Here is a 14,549-nt window from a genome sequence, read left to right as displayed (position 1 = left end):
CAGAAGCTGGGAATGGGTGACAGGGGATGGATCACTTGATTACCTGTTCTGTTCATTCCCTCTGGGGCACCTAGCATTGGCCACTGTCAGTAGACAGGATACTGGGCTAGATGGACCGTTGGCCTGACCCTTTCTGTCCATTCTTATGTTGAATATTCAAGGCCAAGCTCCTGTAAAAATGTTTCCTGCCTTTAACCCTCACTCTCCTGGTCAGCCATTTCATTGTTTCAGCAAGCGTAGTGGTCACAGAGAAAGGAGCAATTTCTCCACTAGCTAGAGCCAATTCCATTGAGAGGTGAGAATATCAGAACAGAAAGCTTGCACAGATCTTGGTAGTCAGTGGGGAGACAGTGAAAAGACCAAAGTATTGGGGTGATCGTCTACTACTTTTTCTACTTGAGAGTTTCAGGGTATGTGGCTTCATTCTATATGTGAGTTAGTCAACCATCCTGATATCACACAGTCATGGGTCACTATGGCCAGACTGAGGTCACAGGGTGGCTGGCCCCAGTAAAAGAAGCAAGTCCAGATCCTCTGTGCCAGAGCAGGTGCTCCTACTTGGCCAATTAAGAGAACAGAGCAGCACGGGGGGCTATACAGGTTCAGGGAGAGACCTGATGAGAGGGAGTCCCAGTGAGTCACAGCAAACTGGTTCAGTCAGAAAGGCCAGGTGAGAGTTTCCAGAGATTAAGGGACTGGGAAAGCTCCCAGAGGGGAGCAGAAGGTGTTCCCAGTGGGATGGACTGAAGACAAGAAGAGCAGCAAGAGGGGTTTGCTGGCTGACTTCCTAGAGCTAGAGGCAGGAGGAGCAGCAGAGGGAGTTGCCTGTGGGCTCTAAGATGGAGCCAAGGGCCAGAGCGGGATGAAGACTGGGGAGCAGAGGAGGAGCTTTGTCACTGACATCTCCATTGGACCCACAGGAACTGTGAGCGGGCCAGTGGGAGTGAGGGGTGCTTCCAGTAAATGCTGTACATAGTTCCCACTGGGCAGAGCAGAATTGCCTCCAGTTGGAAGGCCTTGGATGGCTGTCCTAGTCTAAGACAGCAGAGGACTGAGTGGGAGTGTGGCAGGGGAGTGGGATCGGTATGTTACATGTCTGGTTTGGACTATAATGGGGAATTTTGGACTATAGTTATGGGACTCTTGTTATGATTTTTGTGCATGGGACTTCTGTAATAAACCCTACAAGGGCTATATTTGTACTAGGAAAGATGTTTTGGATAATCGGGGGGATAGGGGTTTCTGAAGGAGAGAAACTGAGGCAAAGGCATGTTTCATGCCACAGCCTGCTCCAGACAGGCCTGCCCTTCTTACAATATGGCATAATCCTCTGGCCAATAGCAGATGTTTTCTTTGTAGCCCACTGGATCATTACAGATCTGGGTGACTTTCTTGGTGAAATATAGGCTGCTGCACAAACATCAGATAGTAATAACATTTGGTCTCCATCAACATGTCGAAGCTAAAGGCTCAATACCCCATTTCTGAAATGGGCGGTTGCCTTTTTCTAATGCCAGACTACAGTTGTCAATGCATGAAAAGATGTTTTGGTTCATTAAGATCCATAGCACCACTAGTTAACCAAAGGGCAAATGAAAGGAGTGGTATAGGCAATAAAATACCATCATCCCTCTACCAATACTGAAGCTGGTCAAACTCAGTGGTAGGATTCCCAGATTTACACTCATAGTGGGCATAATCCAGTATTTGCATGTGGTGCTGGAGTGGCAGAATTGCAACTCAGAAAAAAATAAATATATAAAGCATTACCTTGTGGAGTGCTTAAAATAATCTGGAGGAGTGCACGCCTGTATGGGGAGGAGGGAATGACAATCACTACAAGGCCCTGGAAAATGATTGTCAAAAACATTCTGCTGAAGTTCCAAAAGGCCTGTGTTAAATTTACCAACAAGGGATGTGCTATCAGAGGGCAGCAGACATGCATCAGGAAAAATTCAGGTAGCTGCTTGCAACTGGGATTTTTAATGAGGTCAGTAACCCAGTCCTGTTGAACAATTAATTTCGGCAGCACCTTGCTGAATGTGCTTCTGCTTTTGAAAGTGTTAGATTCCTCCCCCTAGATTTAGCTGTGCTTTTCATTCATGTGAGGCCAAATTGGCACTACGTAACTTTGCTGCCCACTCATTCCCTCATTTGCTATAATGAGGGCTCTCAGAGTGGGTTTGACGATGGAAAATGGCAGGCAAATTGGATTATAGGATTAGATTGAGGTTTAAAAAAAAAGATATCGAGTCAGAGCATTTAAGGTTAGAATGAGCCATGAAATGAGAATTGTAATTACGACATGCTCTGTTTAATTAACAATAAATAAATAAAACCTAAAATGAAAAGCCTCGAGATTCAGCACCTTTCAGTCTGGAAGATTCTGCACAGCCCGGACATTTGTCCTGGGGGTAGTTCATAACCCATCTGAACATGTCCTGTGAAAAGATTTTCAGAACTATTTCTGTTCCATACTCACCATCTTGCCCATGAGGTCTGACGTCAAAGTTCTGTCCATATAAAAATCTTAAAATGGTTGCATTTAATCTTTGTATCTTTGGTATCTGTATGGCCTCCTTGGTATCTGAGTGCCGAACAATCTTTAGTGCTTCCCGGCCTCACAGGGCAGATGTACATTATTCTCACCATTTCACAGATGGGGAACTGAGGTACAGAGAGGCTGTGCAACTTGCAAAAGGTCAAGGAGGTAGACCAGGGAACTGAACCCAGATATCCAGAGTCCCAGGCTAGCACTTCAGCCATCATACCATCCATCCCAATGCCAAAGCTGCCTCTTAATGACTTTCCTCATAAAACAGCAACAAACATCCACGGAAAGGATCTGTTATCCTTAATACAACATCTGTTATCCTTAATACAATTTAAATCCTAGTCTTTAGGGCCTTATCATTACAGATTTGGTTTGTCCCAAGAAAGAAGTGGTAACCATTCCTCACTAGTTTACGTCATTACTAGGGACACACACTGCCTCTGAGTTAAATTTGCATCCATAGTACAGAAAACTCATCCACTGGTTTTGTTTAGTTTAATATTGAATTCCAGAAATACTTAGGGACAAATTCAAGACAAACTTACTCCTCATGCTCTTTAATTGAACCAAAGGGATTTCCACAGGGTAGAAGTCCCTCGAATTTGCCTTTAAATCATTACATTGTGCTATGACAAACTTTATTTTTCTTTAACCCTACCTGCAAAGTTCACAAGTTGTCAAATGAGGGACTGAGAGGACTTTTACTGACCTCCTGCATGATCTTGCAAAAGTAACTGAGAGACTAATCCTGATCTTATTACTGTCAGAGCAGAAGTATCTCCAACATTTTCTATGTCTTAGATTGGCTAAATTAAAATTTACTTCACACGGATGTTATGAGGCATAATTAATTGTTTGTGAAGTGCATTGAGAACCTGGGATGAAAACAGTCTGTTTTGTGGCAATTTATTTCTTTAGCTATGTTGGTCCATAGGAATTTTAAATCATGTGTGTTATATTGGGTCAGTGCTCAAATTTAGGATTTTTTCTTTGACAAAGATGGGATGGAAAAAATGAGCCAGTAGATCCTGCTGTGGCCTACTGACGTTGGGAAATGTTATAAAGCCTAAGGATCTCACCATTTAACAATGGCGTGCAGGACGTTACATGAGACGGAAGGTGCCGTGCGGGGCGGGGGAAGGAGCTAAGATATTAACAAACCTCTGCATTGTTTCTGAATGAGATTCTTTACTTGTCAGCATTTGTTGGGGGAGAGGGGGAAATGAGGTCTATATTTAAAAAAATAAAATAAACACACCCTACTGGGATCAATGACAATAAGATGTTAAATTGAGACCTTAGATTTTGGTTATCTTTTTCATGCCAGATGAAGAGTATGGTTTGAAAAATATTAAGTATTCTGTATAGTTTGATCTGTAAGTTCCTGAGCCCAGCCTGAAAGAGAAAAAACCTTGAACTGTAATGAAATGAATTTTATTTTGCAGGCACAGGGCCCATGCTATTTCATTTCATTACCAGGACATGCTGAGCAGGCTGGGATCAGCAAGTACTCCAGGCAATGCAAGCAGATGATAAGCATTTCATCATGGTCCTAAACATATTAAATTTTTAGCTATAAATTTTATCAACATCATCTATGTGACACGGTAGCACTCCCTCCACCCACTTTCCTTCTTCGTCCCCCTCCTTCTCTCCTGCTCTGCAAGCATAACTTGCATTTGACCATTCTGAAAAGAACTTATTGGCAAATTTGCTTGTCCATTAACTATCAATCAGGTTGTTACCTGCTGTGCTTAAGGAAAATGGGAAAACAATATTACAGCATCAGTAACTATAACAACCGAGAAATACCATTAAGCACATTCAGCTTTTTCGTTTTCTTTCTGTTTCTGCTTTCTAATCATCCTTCATATGGAAATGCATCTAGTTCTCCTATCAGAGCTCTTTGCCTGTTTATTATATTGGATATAATAGATTTGATTCAGAAGGTTAGTGATTTATAAGCAGTGATGATCAGCAAACATCAAAAGGATCTTCAGAATTTCTGAAGCTTTTTTTATACCTTTCTGGACAATCTAAATAACCGTGGTCTAAAAAATTGGCCGAGAAATCCTGCTAGAACAGACTTTTTTGGGTGTTGCATATACAACCTTAACTTCATTTCTTTACTTGAGCACAAAATGACACAACTAGAGAAGACTGAAAAATATGAACAACTCTATACATTTCTGGTGAAAAGTGTTCCTATTTTTGAGCATCTCTACTTATGAGTTTTCATGGTCTTTTAACCAAGGTGTGTGGCTTTTTTTTTTTTGGTTAACAGAAAAAACAAGTTTGAAAAAAAAATTCATAGTGCAGCTATATGGCTAGACACCATACAAGCACCATGGACAAATCTGCAGTGGCATTTTTTACAGCTCACCTTAGGAAGACCGTAGGAAAGAGCATCTCTTCTGCAGGTTTTAATGTACAAGACATGTAAAGAATCTAATTCTCTAAGTTCTTATATGGCCCCTTCCACCACAGTGCTTCCTTCAAATAAACATAGCAATAAGGATCTCTCTATCTCCCCTCTCCCTTTCCCTCTTCCTTCCCTGCTGGTGAAAATGTGGCAGGGATTCCGCAGCGTACCTTAAAAGATGTGAAGTGAATATGAGAAGGTCTCCACATTGACTTCAATGAGCTTTGGATCTAGGCCTAAATGCCTGCAACACATTTTTCCCTGCATAGGAAAGTTATCCAAGCACAACACAAAGTGTTGCCTTCTTTACCTGTGCACTTAAGCATGTGAGTAGTCCCATTGACTTCAGCCGTTTTTTGTGAAAAATGTACTTCATGTCCAGGGAGTGCAATTTTTAGTAGATTTTAACTCAGGTAATTCTAAACCAGTCATCACCAGAATACTAAGCGTTTCTGCTCAATGACATCTAACTCCATGCCAAGCTTTAGCTTTATACACATACACTAAGCAATCTCAGCACTAGAACAGGAAGCACACAGCAGCAACCAAACACTACAAGTAATTTTTCAATAACAGGGAAAAGTATGGGTTTGATTTTTGTTTTGGTTTTTCCCCCCACTCTCATGACACTCATTAATGGATGAACCATTTTCCTTGGTCTTAAAAAAACAAAGCAAAAACAAAACACAAGAGGAATGAAAATGGGCAGCTTTGCAGGAAAATGGAAAATTATGCAACTTTAACAATACCTTTTATCGCCACTTCTGTTGTAGAGCCATATTATGATATCCTTGCTCACACTGAGTGGTGTCTTACTCCATGTATTCATTGATTTCAGTGGGGATCTTGTGGAATAGGATGCTACTTAGCATAAGTAAGAGTAGCAGAATATAACCTATAATAGTGTCATTAATTCATAAACATAAACCTTCCCTCACTCTTCTTCCCTGCCCCCCACTTCCCCGTGGTACTATAAAATCTGAAAGCTATGCCTGAATTTCCAGGAAAACTCAGAATTAACAGGGAAAATAAATAAATCCTCATATGGAGAGGACACCACTCAGTAAAACTAATATTTGTTTCAAGATTAATTGAGGAATATTAAACATATGGTAGTTTATGTAATAAGGTTGGGGTTAATACATTCTGATATGTAGGTTAATCTTAAAATCACTCTAGTCTTGCATGACCTGCCTAGTCAACCTTATTTTACTCTCCTCACTTCTTGCACTTTGGCTGATTAATGTATTGGTCTAGAACTCATTTGATTTCTATAACTTTCTGAAAACGTGAATTGAATGTGAATTAAATTTGCTGCGTGATCTCAACATTCCTATCATACATTCCAAGTCTCCTGTTGTCATAAGTGATCTGTGGTGTGACCTTCAGAGGGCAATTATATCCAGAAGCTTTTTTAGGCAGCTGTGTTTTGGTGCCCCATTCTATGTCCTGATCATCAATGGGGTCACATGCAGAAATTTTGTTTTGAAATCTCAAGAGCCCTTAAGAGTTTCTTTCTTTCAGGGGATGCAGAAAATCCTTGCTTCCTTCCGTCACACAGCACTCCACAGTTAATGAACTACCTCTTATCATAGCTTTTAAGACAAAATGCTACGTAGCACTTGGGATTGCAACTAGTGCTTTATATAAACATTGTTTTCTTTGATTTATGCACTAGTGCTTTACTAGTGCCATTCTACCCAGATTTTGTTTGACTTATTCACTGCCTCTGTGCAATGGGTTGAGAGCTTCAGAGATTTTTCCTGCAATAATAACTCTCAAACCACTTTTCTATGTCCTTTATCCTGGAGCATCTTTTCAGCTTGCACATACTCCTTCTTTATCCTCTGGTTCCAGAATTTATTTGCCATGTCTATTTTTTATATTTTTTATATTTATATGTCATTTCTAGTTTAAAAACTACTTCCTTGTCATTACCTACTTTGTCTTCTAATTTTATATTACTAGTATGTTAGCATCATAATTTGAACATACTGTCTTTCTCTCTTCTGTCTCTCTCTCTCCATAGTTAGAATTTGTTGTCTTAGAACAGTTTTCATGCTCTCCCTTCCTTGTTTTTTCCTTTGGGGATATAGTTTACTGTCATGTATGTATTTTTGTCTTGTTTTTTTTTTTTATTTAAATTTAGAGCCAGCTGGCAGGTGCCATTCACTAATTTGTATGATACTGCACATAGCTCTCTGAACAATTGCACTTGATGTGGTCCTCAGGAGGTAATATTTCCTGAAGTGATGTCACCAAGTCAGCCAAATGACAGTCTTCTGAAGATAAAGTACAGTAGATACTGGTTTTGGCAGCAAACCAAATCACCTGCTTGTAGGCCATCAAACACCCACATGTGTTTTAAGAAGAACTTCATCTGAAGAACTTGTTCCAGGCACGTCTAGCCATTATGCACTCTCAAACTTCTGAAAAAAGAAAAGGAGTACTTGTGGCACCTTAGAGACTAACCAATTTATTTGAGCATAAGCTTTGGTTAGTCTCTAAGGTGCCACAAGTACTCCTTTTCTTTTTGCGAATACAGACTAACCGGCTGTTACTCTGAAACTTCTGAAACAAATTGTGTTTTACAAAGGACAGGCTTTATCTAAAACAATAACAGTCCGCTATCCCTTTCCTGAGGTCGAGAACATGCCTTGAGCATAAGGCATCCAACATCCACTAGGTGAGAGTCATGATTTCTGAAATTCCATTTTCTAATCTGTTCTGAGAGTCCCACCTCTGATAAGGATGTCTATACAATACTTGAGTTTGGCTCAAACACTGCCACTGTGTTAAATAAGTGACAAAAACAAATCCATAGCAGGAATTGAAGTATATAATTCTCACAGAAAAGAATGATCCAGACTGCTTTCATGATGCAAGGATTTTTTTGGAAGAAGAGGTGCAGAGGGAGTGGTTGTCACTGTAACATGTTCTGGGGTGACACGCAAGGAACTCAACCTAGTTCGCTTAACAAAGAGAAGGTCAAGGGATGACTTGATTACCGTCTATAAGTACCTACATAGGGGACAATTATTTGATAATAGGGTTTTTAATCTAGCAGAGAAAGGTGCAACCTGATCCAATGGCTTAACAGTTGGAATTTTGAAGTTAGACAAATTCAAGCCATTGCAACTTTAGAACAGAGAGGGTAATTATCCATTGTAACAGTTTACTGAGTGTCATGGTAGATTCTTCATCATTGGAAAATTTTAGATAAAGATTGGATGTTTTCTTAAAGTTCTGCTCTTGGAATGAATTTGGAGAAATTCTATTACCTGTGTTATGCAGGAGCTCAAAATATATGATCACAATGGTCCCTTCTGACCTTGGAGTCTATAGGAATGTCATTCTAGTTACAGTAGCAAAAATGTATTGAACAGTGAGTGGAGATTTTTTTTTTTCAGTACATTTGTCTAAGACAGATCCTCTGGGGCGAGTGTGACTGCTTCATCCCTGACTCACATGCTTCCTTCATGGCTTTGATCTTCATAGTTCTAGAGGAGTACAACTGTCTTTGTAGTTCATACACTGAAATGTGATCTCTAATGTAGCTGGGGTCAAATCCATTAACTGTCTTGAAGTTTGGGACCAAGATTTTAAACTGGCAGTAGAAGCAGAGGGGTAGTCAATGGAGGGAATGGAACACAGGTTTGATGTTTTCATAGTGGCCTAAACACAGAGGAGGTGGTCAGTTGCTTTCTGTACCACCTGGAGCATTTGCACTTTATTTTCACAGTCAGCTTCAGATACAGTGACCTGCCAATAGTTCAGTCTGGAGGTGAGAAATGCATGTGTCCCTGTGGCCAGGAGAAAGGGATGAAGTTTGCTAGAAAACAGAAGGTGCTTTTAGATACTGATAGTGCCTTGTTATCAAAGCTTAGTAGTAAGTGAAATGGGATATTGAAACTTTGACAAATGAAAACCTCAATTCAAGGAGAGGATACATGCCCATTTTAATTCTTCAACGTATTTTTTCCTTTCAACCAGCATCACTCTGGTCTTCCTTGGGTTGAGTTTGAACACAGACTCTCAAAGTCATTGTTTTGTGGTGGTGATAATGCAACAGCAAGCTGCTTAACCTCTGTTTCAGCCCATAGGTGGGGTGAGGTAAGGGGAGATGAATGCTTTCTGTTCCAGCAAAGAAGGAAGAGTGATCCACACCTCTCCTATTCTGGTCCAAATCTGATTTGTCAGGAGTGTAGAGCTAATCAGAGGACCAAAGGAGGAGACCAATCACACTGCCTGATACAAAGCTGAGCTGTAATTGGTCAAAAGTGCAGTGGTGCCCTTGACATTGATTAGGGCCCTCCAATCAGTGAGCGTTTGGAGTGGAAGCTGGGTGTGTCAGTTTGGGACAACAGGAACACCACAAGCTCAGCTTCATATGCTTAAATAAGCTCAACTCCAATGTTGTAGCATTTTTTTTAGCAAATTTTTTAGCAAATATGCATATTGAAAGCAAAACATTGACTCTCAATCTCCATGCCTGGTTGCTGCTGTTGGATCCTGTATCTGCTGCTTCCAATGTCAACATCACTGTCCTCTTGAATGGAGCTGAATAGCTGTAATTCCCCTCCTCCACACCCCCCGAGCAATGCCTTGTTTTCTCTTTCTTCCCTCCTTCCCCCAAACAAAAACCTGTTGACTGTGCATGTATGTATGTCCATTCTATTGTACTGTTTTTTTTTCCACAGTACTAATCACAGCTTGTATTTGTTGAGCCTATAGCTGCATCCTTAACCCCTTATTAGTGATCTCCTCTTCATTCTTCTGGAATTGTAACAGCTGAAAGGCTGTAACTAGGAAGAGGGTCCACACTTTTGACATCACGCAGATGTGGTGGTGGTTTTTTTTTTAAATTCAGATTCCATTTCTCACTAGGCAGACGAAATGATAGGTGGTATTATGGCTGGGGTCAGGAGATCTGAAATTGATTCTTGGATGTGCAATGGAAGTCCTGCATGACCTTGGGAAAATCATTGTCTCACTGTATCTCAGTTCCCCATCTACAAATGGGGGATACTACCTTTCTCCAGTCTTTGTGTTATCAATCTGTTTACACTGAATTCTCTGAGGCAAGGGTTATCCCTTATTATGTGTTGCTACACTGCATAGTGCAATGGGGCCTTTAAGTACTACTGTAATACAAATAATTAATAATAATGCTTTCCTTTCCCAAATATTGTGTACTCTTTCACCAAATCAAACTTGAAGGTGTTGTTGACTTAAAATAGTCCTGCAGATATATTAGCATGATAACCATGCCCCCTCTCTCCTTCAACACATGATGTTAAGCTGCTAGGACTATAGAGATAATGGAAATGAAACTGGAACTAGACATTAAAGTGGTATCCAGTCTTGGTTAGTCTGAACCAGTTTGCAATGTACTTTGCCCATTAATAATTTTCTGGTACACGTGTTAAATTTGGGTTACATCTTCCACTTCTCAGATATCTAAGCATATGGCAACACACTTTCAAAAATTGGCCTCTAATTTTGGGTAATTCAATTTCTGGATAACTAACTTGAAACACTTTAAAGTGTCCCAAGTTGGTCACTCAAAAATAGCCTTTTCACTTTTGAAAAAAATTCCCTAAACACACAAATTGCAAAGTCTTGCATTAGAAAACTGTAGGTTTCATTAATAGGGACATTGCCTAACTAGGGTGTCCTCTCACTTTAGAGTCCCTGACCTTTTCCTAAGACTCATTCTTTACACTTTTATGGAAGTGTGTAAAATATGAAATTCTTCCTATTCAATGCCTCTAAAATCTAATGTCTGATATAGGACAATCTCTCAGACTTACATTTCTAGTGTAGACATATCCTATCTATAAGGTAGACTTACAGCCACCTCTGTTATTACTGGGGAGATGCATGTCCACACTACCCTCCTTGGGTCAGTGGTGCGTATCCTCACCAGGAGTGAGCAGTGTGGGGAGCTGAGAGCCTGGTCTCTCAGCTCCTCTGGCAGCTCTCTGCTGGTAGCCAGGCTGCCCCCCAAGGTCCCGAGCTCCGTGCAGGCTGCCCATCTCCCTGCTCCCTGTTCCCTGCCAGGAGCAGGGGAGGTGAAGCTACCCAGGGTTTCTCACCCCTGGGCAGCAGGGTTCAGCTGCCCTGTCATCTTCCCTCACCTCCGCCCCCCTCCATCAAGAGACGGGCAGCCTTGTCAGTTTCACAGCTCCCAGCAGGAAGCAGGGTCAATCTGCCCAAGCTTCTCCCCCTGGCTCCCAGCAGCCTCAATCTCCAGTTGAGTGGGGAGCAGCTGAGCTCTAATTGCCCGGCTTTATTGTGAATTTCACGGTCCTGACACTCCGTGCAGTGCCTACACGGAGCACAGTATTTACAAAGACACTGTGTCACTCTAGTTGCCTTACGTCGACCTAACTGCAGTGTAGACCAGGCCTCACTCGTCTCACTTGTGAAGACAGATGCACAGTAATTGTGTGGGTATAGGTGGTATGTACTTTTCATATTCTCACTAGCTCATGTTATAACTCAAATCTATTGTGAAAAAAGCTGAAGAGGTTCCCTGCTCCATGGCACTGGGCTTGATTTGCTGTGGGTTGCTGTTATAATTATTGACTTTGTTGTAATGATTCTTTGTGTATTGCTGACAAACTCTCATCCAGCAATTTATCTTTCATAAAACTACAAGGTTGCAAGTACAGTATATGATACAGACACCTCATGCAAAAAACCCAGACCTCTGGTGACCAGGATGGATTGCAAACAATATGACAGGGACTGAACATTAAAGAGTAGAATAAATTGACTATGGAAATAGGAAATCAATATGAAAGTGTACAGCAAATGCATAGAGAAAAGCTGCTAGTAGTGCAGAATACTGGGGAAAAGTGTTAGCACTGAAAAATCATCATCATTTTTCAATGTATTAAATGTAAAGTTCTTGCCAAAAAGGGAGTGTTCTCCTTCTGGCAGATACTTTGGCATTTATAATGTGTTTCAGTATTGCTGGCATAGTCCCAGAGTGGAAACTGATACACTATTGTAATAGGAGGCAAAAAATGTCCAAACCACCCACTTCCCTCTGTGGAGGCTTTACATTTGTGGTTTTTGTGTGCAATTAATCAAAGCCCAAATGCATTTGTATCCTCTGAACAGCTGGGGAACGCTTCCATATTTTCACACTGGAGTAGAGACAACTGGTACAGGATACCAATGGAAAATTGTTCTGGGAACTATATTTTTATCTGCTAATACTGTTCATACTGATTGTAACTAGAGTTTTAGGTGGATTGTGACTTTTCATTTGTTTGCAAGTCATGGGCTTTACATTTGTTCCTTACATTAGTTCCCTGCACTATCAACATTCTTATTCAGTTTGAAAATCCCCAGCATTTTATTTAAAAGCAATACTACGTCTTGTTGCCACTCCAGTTGGTGGTGTTTGTGATGGATCCAGCACTGCAGCTCCCCTTTGTGGCAGGGGCGGATGGGGTGTTGGGGCCTCGCCACTCTTACGTTACCACGCCCGTCCTGTAAGGGCATTCCGATGTGGCCTTATGGCCGGTTTTCCCGTGCTCTCCCCTTAGGTCTCGCCACCCCGACCAACAGCCAGAGTCCATGTATTGCGCCCCCAAGTCTCCGGGCACTGTGGCCCAATGGCCAGAGTCCATGTAACTCACCCTCAGGTGCGGAAGTGTATCCCAATGATCTGAGAGATAGGGGGACCCAGGCCCACACTCTCTTCCGGGTCCCGACCCAGGACTCTCCTATTGGCAGGGTTTCCCCTTGCACTTAGCTCGGCGGGGATCCTCCCGCAACACGCCGAGCATCAGTGCAGCTTTAACGCTGCTTGTCTCTAAAATGCCCCTGGGTCACTTCCTGCCCTCAATGCCATCTTCTCCACTCCAATGTGGGGGTGTCCTCCGGTCTGTCCTCTCCTGCCGAGACCTCCATCTGGGACGCCGGGTGTGTCTCGGCTTGGCTGGCTCCTGGACCCAGAAGCATTGGCTGTCGCTCCCCAGGAGCCGGCCGTGTGCATCCTGCTCTTCTGGTGGTCAGCCCAGACTGAGCACCTTTGCAGGCTTTTATACTTATTCTCCAGTTGAGCATGCCCAGCGGGGCTTCCTCTGCCAGGAAGCAAGGGTTAACACCTGCGGTACCCATGCAGGGCCAGTCTGCCCCGTCAGTGTTCTAGAAAGGTGGTTAAGATTGGAGAAATTTGTTTGTTTTTACTGCAACATAAAAGCTCAATACGGAGTGTCTACAAACGTTTTTGAATTACCAACCAATGGGGCCGAAATGTAAATTAACACAAAACCCTCCTGAACCCTCAGCTACAAAGCACTCCCTTAGTATAAATTCACTGACTCAAAAGACTGAATATCTTAGGGCTTAGTAACATCTAAAAATGGCGTCAGTCCCCCCTAGAACAGCCTAAGAGAATAAAATCTCCTTTGAGGCATGTTATTATATATGGCAGAGATTACTGGATCTGCTTCAGCAAGATGAGATCAAAACACAAAAATTTGCCATTTTATTCAGCAATGGCTGTAAGATCAGGCTTCTACTGCTCATCAAGTGATGAGCTTTAAAAGCTTTAATCCTGCAAATGAAATCTCCACAAGAATTTGGGGACCTTAGAGCCATACTGCGACAAGACCTTTGTCTTCGGCTGTGCGTGAGACTGGATTTAGAAACAAAATGAGAGCTAGAGTGACAAAGATTCTGCCTTAACCAGAGGTGAAAAAGTGATTTCAGAATACCAAGTTTATGTATTTCTGAAACCCTGTGAGCCACTCGCTCACCTGTATGGCTTTTAGACACGAAGTTTCACTTCACAGGATGATGATGCTGTGTTGTCTTCTTACTCCTACAACCTACCTTCCCAGGCAATTTAGTTTGAGAGCTGTGTATCACTCTTGTATGGGTGAGGCTGGTTTTGTTTGTTTTAGTTGAGTGGGGAAAGACCCAGGTAGTGTTTGGTCTTTAAAAAACAAAAAAACCTGCAGTCATTTTTTTTTGTTTGTTTTTCAGATGCAGCTACTACTTTGTTATTTTAGGATTTATTTGTGTACTTTTTCCTAGGACTATACTCAGCAGCTGCTTGGTGACATGACATTAAGGAGATTCAAAGTTATTGGAATTATATTTATAGATAATATAATAGATGAAACTGAGTAGAGAAAAATGACTGACAGAAAATGAGACCCAATTTACCTTTGCCCCAGTATCTCACCATGCACCTCTATGGCTCCAAGTACTGTAATGTCTGAGCACTTTCCAACCATTTAAAAATAGAAATAGCAATAAAATACCTTCCAGCCTGTTTAAAAACAAACAGTTGGATTAGTTTCTAAGGTTTGTTTGGGTTTGTGGGAGTGAGTGTCTCTCTGTGTATATATGAAGGAACTTGTCAAAGGAAAGCTAAGTCAAGTTTTTGCATTTAGTTGTGAAAGTAATGAGGTCTAGGGTCATTCTTAACTCTTGTTGGCTTCAGTTGAACCTAGATGTTCCAGAACATCATAGTGGTAGAGAGGATTTCTCAAGTAGTTAATGTGATGAATATAGAGACAGAAACCTTCAGCTGAACTGTGTATT

Source organism: Eretmochelys imbricata, chromosome 1 (assembly GCF_965152235.1).
Source record: "Eretmochelys imbricata isolate rEreImb1 chromosome 1, rEreImb1.hap1, whole genome shotgun sequence".
NCBI lineage: Eukaryota > Metazoa > Chordata > Testudines > Cheloniidae > Eretmochelys > Eretmochelys imbricata.
Note: the sequence above shows the minus strand (reverse complement) of the source record.